The sequence below is a fragment of the Guyanagaster necrorhizus genome, assembly GCF_019112545.1.
Source record: "Guyanagaster necrorhizus MCA 3950 unplaced genomic scaffold BT62scaffold_5, whole genome shotgun sequence".
NCBI lineage: Eukaryota > Fungi > Basidiomycota > Agaricomycetes > Agaricales > Physalacriaceae > Guyanagaster > Guyanagaster necrorhizus.
Genome location: NW_025064884.1, coordinates 1,992,943 through 2,000,475, shown reverse-complemented (window position 1 = coordinate 2,000,475; position 7,533 = coordinate 1,992,943).

The window sequence follows — 7,533 nt, the reverse complement described above, 5'->3', positions numbered from 1 at the left end:
ATACCCTCCCTTCCTGTTGTTGCTGCAGTGTCAGCCTCTCCATCCTTCCCAGCCTGTTTGTTATTTGTCACAGGTGGTCAATCTGCTGAATCTATTGTCATTGTCTGTGTCACAGATATAATATTGAACATGACCCCTTCTGCATTCAATTTGTTGATTCTGTGTTCATAGTCTCATATGGCCTTCTCTGCATTCATATATTTTTTGTTGACCCATTGGTTAGATTCTGGTCTGTAACCCTTCCAACTGACTAAGTAGTCAATGGTTGTTTTCATGCCTCTGCCTCATGCTTTAATCTTTCGAGTTTTGTGGTTTAGCATTCCATCAATTTCATAGTGTTCTTCATCATCGATGAGTTCTGGTGGAGGTGGAGGTGGTCATTCTTGGTTTGGGAATGCTGGTGCCATGTATGGTGTCAGTAATGTTTTGTTAAAAATGTTATGAATTTTCCAAGTTGTAGGGATCTGCAACTTGTATGCAGAGTTTTTGATTTTGTGTAAGACTTTGAATAGTCCTGTTCATTTGTCTGCAAGCTTCTGTTTTGGCCTTGATAGATGCAGATTTGTCGTATTCAACCAAACCTTGTCATTGGTTGAATATTCATGTGCTGGCTGGCAATGTTTGTCATACTGCTTCTTCATTGTTAAAGCAGCTCTTTCAAGAGCTATTTTGGTTTCCTCATGGATTTTTGCCATTGTTGTTGCAAAATCCTTTGATGCTGGTGTTGTCATATGAGCCCATCTTGTTTCCACAACTGGTAGGTTCTGCCCATAGTTCATAAAGAAAGGGGTTTTACCCATTGCTGAGTGAATTCTGTTGTTGTGTTAGAATGCTGCTAATGCTAGCCATTCCATCCAATCATCCTGTTGATAGCTGATGAAAAGTTTGAGATACTTTTCAATTTCTTGGTTGGCCCATTTTGTTTGGCCATCCATCTGTGGATGATATGCTATTGAGGCATTCTGTTTGATATTAAGCAGTCAGTATAGATCGTCTAGAAATTTGGAGATGAACTGTGGTCCTTTGTCTGAAATCACTACTTGGAGCATGCCATACTTTGCATAGACTTCATCCCATAGGATTTTAGCCCATCCTTCAGATGTTAATTCTGTTGAGCATGTGATTGGAATAATCGCCTTTGAGAAGCAATCTACTATGATGATGATGGCATCATAGCTATCACTTTTGGGAAGTCCTGTTATCATATCCACCGAGATGTGAGTCCATGGTGATGAAAAGATCTCATTTGGGTGAAGGGGAGCTGCTCTGGATTGCATTGAAGCATTGCCTTGTTGGCAAACTTCACAAGCTTTGATATATCAGGTGATATTATAGTCTATTTTTGGCCACCAATACTCCTTCAAGACTAATTTCTTTGTTTTGGCGATTCCTGGATGTCTGGTGGTCATGTGATCATGACAGGTGGCGATGATATCACCATGAAGTCCTTGATCTCTTGGGATATAGATTCGTCCATCATAATGGATCATCTCTCCTTCTTTCTTCAGCCCTCATTCATGATTGAGTGATGGGGCAATTTTCTGATCCTATTTGTTGAGATCCTGAGTGGTGCTCTTGATGCATTCATGCATCTCCTCTTCTGTCAGCATGATCATTGCTCTGAAGTGTTCCAGTTATAATAGTATGACTTCTTTGTTGTCATCTCCTCCTTGGTCATAATCTGCTCTGTGGCTGAGAAGATCAGCCTTCTTGTTTGCTGCCTCAGCCTTGTGGTGCAGCATGTAGTTGTATTTGGATAGTTCCATAATCCATCTGGCTTGTCTGTGATTAAGCTTTTGGGGCTGTTGGAAGTATTGTAGGTTTTAGTGATCAGTCCAGATCTCAAAAGTGTGATTGGCTCCAATGAGATAATGCTGCCACTTGGCAAAAGTGAGTATTATGGTGAGGAGTTCTTTGTCATAAATTTCATAGTTGCACTCTGTTACTGTCAGTGCTTTTGACATAAAGGCGACAGGTCACCATCTGCTGTCTTGTTCCTGTGAGAGTATGGCTCCAATAGCACCTTCACTGGAGTCGGCCTCTACCTAGAACCTCCCATCCTGACCTGGTATGGCCAGGATGATATCTTCAGCTAGTTGGTGCTTTAGGTCATTAAATGCTGTCTGCTGGGAAATCCTCCAAGTCCATAGGGCATTCTCAGTTAATTGCATCATCGGTTGGACTATTTTGCTGTAATCTCAGATAAATTGCTGGTAGAAATTGGTGAATCCAAGAAATGATTGCAGTTCCTTCTTCTTTGTTGGTTCTGGCCATTCAGTTACCCCAGCCACTTTGATAGAATCTATCCTGATGCTTTCTTCACTGATGATGACTCTGAGGTATTCGGTTTCCAATACCTCAAACTCACACTTTTCAGCCTTAAGGAAAAGTTGATGCTTCCTCATCAGTGATAGTACCTGTCATACTATTCTTTGGTGTTCATCCTTGGTCTTGGACATTATGAGGATGTCATCCAAATAGATTGTTACCTTTCTGGTGGCAATGAGATCCTTGAAGATATCATTCATCATCCACTGGAATGTAGCTGGTGAGTTGGTGAGTCTGAAGAACATAACTGTTAGTTCGAATAGACCATGGTTGATTCAGAAAGCGGCCTTCCACTCATCACCTTCCTTGATGTGCACATTGTTGTATCCTCACCGAATGTCCAATTTGGTGTAGTACTTGGCACCTCAGAGTTTGTCCATTAGTTTCACAATCAATGGAAGTGGATAGTGGTTCTTGATTGTCATTTCATTAAGTTTTTGGTAGTCTTGTACCAGTTGAAGTTTTCTGTCCTTCTTTTTGATGAAAAAGAAGGGTGATGCCATTGGTGACTTTGATGGTTGGATCCTTCTACTAGACAAATTTTCTTCAAGGAATTTGTCTAGTTCCTGTTGTTTGTTATTGCCCAGTGGGTAACACTTGCAATCTAGGTTGGCATTTGCATTGAGGATTAATTCAATGGCATGGTCCCAGGGTTTTGCATCAGGTAGCTCATTGAAACTTTCTTTTTCGAATAAGTCCTGATAATCATGTGCCCAATGGGGTACCATTTCTTCGAATGTCCTTTCTTCTTTTCCAGCATTAGCCTTTGCAGCTAGATCATTAGCATGGTGAATTTGAATGTTAATGGCCTTTTGTAGGTTGACAGCAAGAATTATTTCATTGTCTTCCATTTCTTCATTCCACCAGTCTTCAGAGTCATTATCCAGTAGTTCAAAGGGGGTCTTTCAGCATTGGCATCTTGTGAAAATAAGGCACCTGGTCTTACAATTAATGAGTGGGTTATGTCAGATTAGCCAATCATACCCAAGGAATATTTCCTTGGTTCCTAGGTCAGTTACTGCTAGGTCAATTTGTTCAGAATGATTCCCGATGGTGAGCCTGAGCTCAACATATTCAGTGATTGAACTGGCTTGGTTCTTTGTTCTGTCTGCATTGTAGACAGGAATTGATGCTGCTGTGGCTTACATCAGAAGATCGTGCTTGTTGATGAAAGCCTGATTGATAGAGCTCTCAGTGCATCTGCTATCAATTAATGCAGTGACCTTGTGAGTGCTTTGGGAAGTGAGGGTTTTGATTCGGGCCTCAGTTAATAGGTCTTTTCCTGATGTCTTAGTTCATCAGAGAAACCTTCATGGTCTATGCAGTTCATCAAGCCATTCTAAGGCCCAACACCTCTCTGCTTCTCATATTCCTGTGATCATGTCATCGATCACTTCCTCAACTCAGGTCCTATAGATCCAGTTCTTGAGTATGGCCTTTGCTGCAGCTTTATTTTTTGCATCCTTGATGGCTTGCCAAGTCCATTCAGTGCCAAATGGCTGGAGCCAATTAGTGGGGTTCTCTACCCCTGTTTGGGCATCAGCCAGTTGAGTTTGTCCTAAAGTTTTAGGTTGATGAACTTTTAGGAGTGACATACCTTTAAGGCTCTCTGCTCCTCTTCAGCCTTTTTTCAGCAATTGAGTTTCTGAAATAAGTCCTTTAGGTGATTCTGTATCATGAGCGATAATATCGGGTATATTCAAATGCACACATAATTTAGTCATAGATGGAGTAACTATAGAGTCAGTTTGTTCAGCAAATAATTATGACACTTTGCTTGAGTCCTTGGCCAAGTCAGCAGAATTGCTTACTGCTTGGCCTGATCTTTTCCTTCCTTGGACTTGTCATCTTGTCTGAGGTCTTTGTCTTCCTTCATTAATTTGGCAATCTGCACCCAAATATCTTCCCACATGCACTTGTTCTTCTTCTGTGGGCAGTTTTATGCCATGTGGCCCTTCTGGCCACAGTTAAAACACTTTCTCTCCTTCTTGAGGTGATCCACATCTATTGGCTGACCCATTCTGGTATATATTGTGCCTATACCAGTTTGCTTTGTTCCATAAGAAGTTGGGATTGAACTGCCAGGCTTGGTGGATGTGGCCACACCAGAGGTGGAGGGCTTTGGGCCCTGTCTCTGACTTTGATAGCCATAGGCTAAAGTAGTTGCTTCTGCCCTCTGTCGCTGTTGTTCCTTGTACATGGTAATGATTTGGTTCTTCCATTCATCATAGCCTATGGGAATGTTCCAGCTGATATCCAAAATGATTATGAGATAGTGGGATGGTAATCCCATTTTCATATATTTGGCCATTCGTCTGATGTTGGCAACATCCTCTTGGACCCCTGCAAGTGTGCTGAATCACTCTAATTTGTCAAAATATTTGGTGGCCAGTTTCCCAGCCATCTTGAACTCCTTTATTTTTTGCTTGTGGATCTCTTGAATGGTGGAGTCTATGAATTTGTCCCTGATCATCTGTTTGAAGACCAGCCATACAGGGTATCAGTGATAGTCCCTGATAGTAGACCAGAATGTGGGGGCAGTCAGAACTCACCACATTTTGGCCTTGTTCACCATGTGGGTGATAGCAAAAGTTATCTTGTACATGTCAGCAAGGAAGTATGAGGTGAACACCTGAAAGTATTGGTTGCAGTCGACCAGAGAGCAGTTAATGTCATCGGACACTCCTTGGAAGAGATGGGGTTCAGCACAGAGGATTGGTTTTACCTGGAGGATCTGGGTGCTGGCATCGAGAGTGGGCATTGGGTTTGGGAGTCCACCATGAGGTGGTTGCGCCCATCCACTTGGGGGTCCTGGGAATGAGTGGAGAGACCCATCATTGGCGATAGGACTTCCTCGCTTTAGAGCTTCCTTTTGCATGATTTTCCCATTTCTAATGGTCCAGCTCTGAGCAAGTGCTTCAAGATCATCTTCTGTAGGGAGAGGTGCTTCAGATGCATTTCCCCCACTGCCTTCAGCTTCGTCCAGAGGTGGCTGCCCAGCAAATGGTCACAGAAAGAGTGGCAGTCTCCACATGCCAGAGTGTTGCCAGTCTGTCTATGATCAGCTCCTAGCAAGCTGAGATGCCATGCTGTGGATGGCTGATGTGGTGAACAAATACCGGGAGGATGCTGTTTGGATTGATGATACTATGTCTGCCATTTTGGGCAGCATTACACTCAGCATCCACATTCTTGGTGCCATTCTTCCACCATATTTCGGCTTGTATGGTGGCAACGGTCCTATCTGATAATGTGAATACCTTTGATTAAAGTTAAAAATGGCCCACTCAGTGGCCACATACTGTAAAATTTCCTCTTTTTCAATGAAATCAGCAAAAGTATACCTCTGTCTTAAGGATGATCCTAACCAAAGATCGTCCTTCCACAATTCAGCCACCTGTTCCTGATACAGTCAAAGAAAATCCTCCTCTCGCACCTTGCACACCTCCCATCGCAATTCTTCTTCTGTCAATAGTTTGAATTCTTTCTTCCAGCTAGAGAGCAGAGCCCCACCCTCCCTGCTGGGGTCTGCCTCCTTGGCCTCGTTGTCCACATTGGTTGCCCCCTCATCCTCAAGGAGAGAACTACCAGGCAGGTCATAGACTACTGGTATGGTTAGGCTGGGGCTGCATACTGGGTCCAGCATCACTGAGTCTGAGGCAAGGAGCAGACTGCCACTCAGACTGCTCTGGTGGCTCCTTGATGCTTATTGCTGCTCTCGATGCCATTGCTCTGCGATACTGACAGAAGTTTCTGTAAAACTTTGGGTTGAGGAAAAGGGCTGTGAAGTTCCCATCAAGAAACTTCTTAAGGTCGCCAGTGAGGTCAATATTCTTGTTGTCTCCCCCAATGGTACCCCTCTCAGTTGGGATTCCATCTCCTTGGATTGAGATGTCCTCCATCTCTGTAATGGTATCAGTCCCATAAGATAGTGGGTGGTTGTCATCGAGATGGAGCTGGGCCTCTTCTTCATTGTAGTCTGCCCAGAGGTCAGACTCAGTGGTGGGAGTGGTAGATTCCCTAAAAGGCAAGTTGAAGGTGGCGGTTCTGACATAGATTGTGGTCTGACTACCTCCCTTGTCTCTTCTGCACTCCTCTGCTGCTCATGCCCAGAGGTACCTCCCAAAGAGGGCATTCTCCCTCGTAATCTCATTGTCAATATATGCCTGGTCCTGCCTGTACTCAGGAAGGTCTTGAGCATGTCATATCAGATTCTCTCTCGAGGGACCTGGGACGATGGAGCTGGTTAGTCATGTTCCACTTGGAATCACTCATATGCTTTCTGCTCAGCTAGTATTATCACCAACTGGGCAGCACTCCATCCTGTTGGCCTCGGCAGCAGTGGCTTGCCACCAGTGGCACTCATTGCTGTCATCATTTCAATAGAGATCATCTCTGTTGTCAGTGCTCCTATTTCATACTGATATAGTGTGTCAGGACCTATGGCCCCTGAAACTTCTGGTCCCTCAAGCCATCTGTGAGGCATCCAGAGAGTCTCTAGCATAGCACCCAATGCCAGTGCTAGAGATAGGAGTTGTTATCCTGGTTGCTGCAATGCTGTGCTGGAGGGACAGAATGGGGGTGTTGGATCTGGGTCGTTGAAACCCTGCAGCCTAAGAGTTTCCAGGGTTTCAGATGACTGCTGTTGGAGGTCATGGGGAGTATGTGTGCTGCTCCTCTTCTTTCCTAGGATGTTTCTCAGTCGAGCTCCCAGGCTCATCTTCAGGGCTGGGTTCTTCTGCAGGTCAAAAGGACTGTCGGACAGAGGCAGAGATGTCATGGAGGGGGAGGTCTAGTGTGACATTTCTGAGAATAGTTTGAATGCATTGGAATTTGTGATAGTGCCTGATTGTCCAAGCTATGATTGATTGGCATCCATGGCACAGCTGTATGATCACCAATAGACCAATCAAGATTCCTATAATAGAAGCCAAGAGTTTGAAGAACTCGTGAGTAAAGTTTGGGTCAGAAGGGTTAAGGGCAGGGGGTATTCGGTTCTTCAGCACAATTGGGCTTGAGAAAGGGAAGGAGAAGTCTTGAACTAATTGTTAAGCCCAAACTTCATGTGACTGACAACACATGATAGACTAACAGAACCTCACACTTTGGGTTATACTGTTAGAATTCACTGATGCACTATCAGCTTTGTGTGATCAAGGCATTAAGTAGTTGGCTTGAGATAGGATGGTAAAGAATAAACTTTAG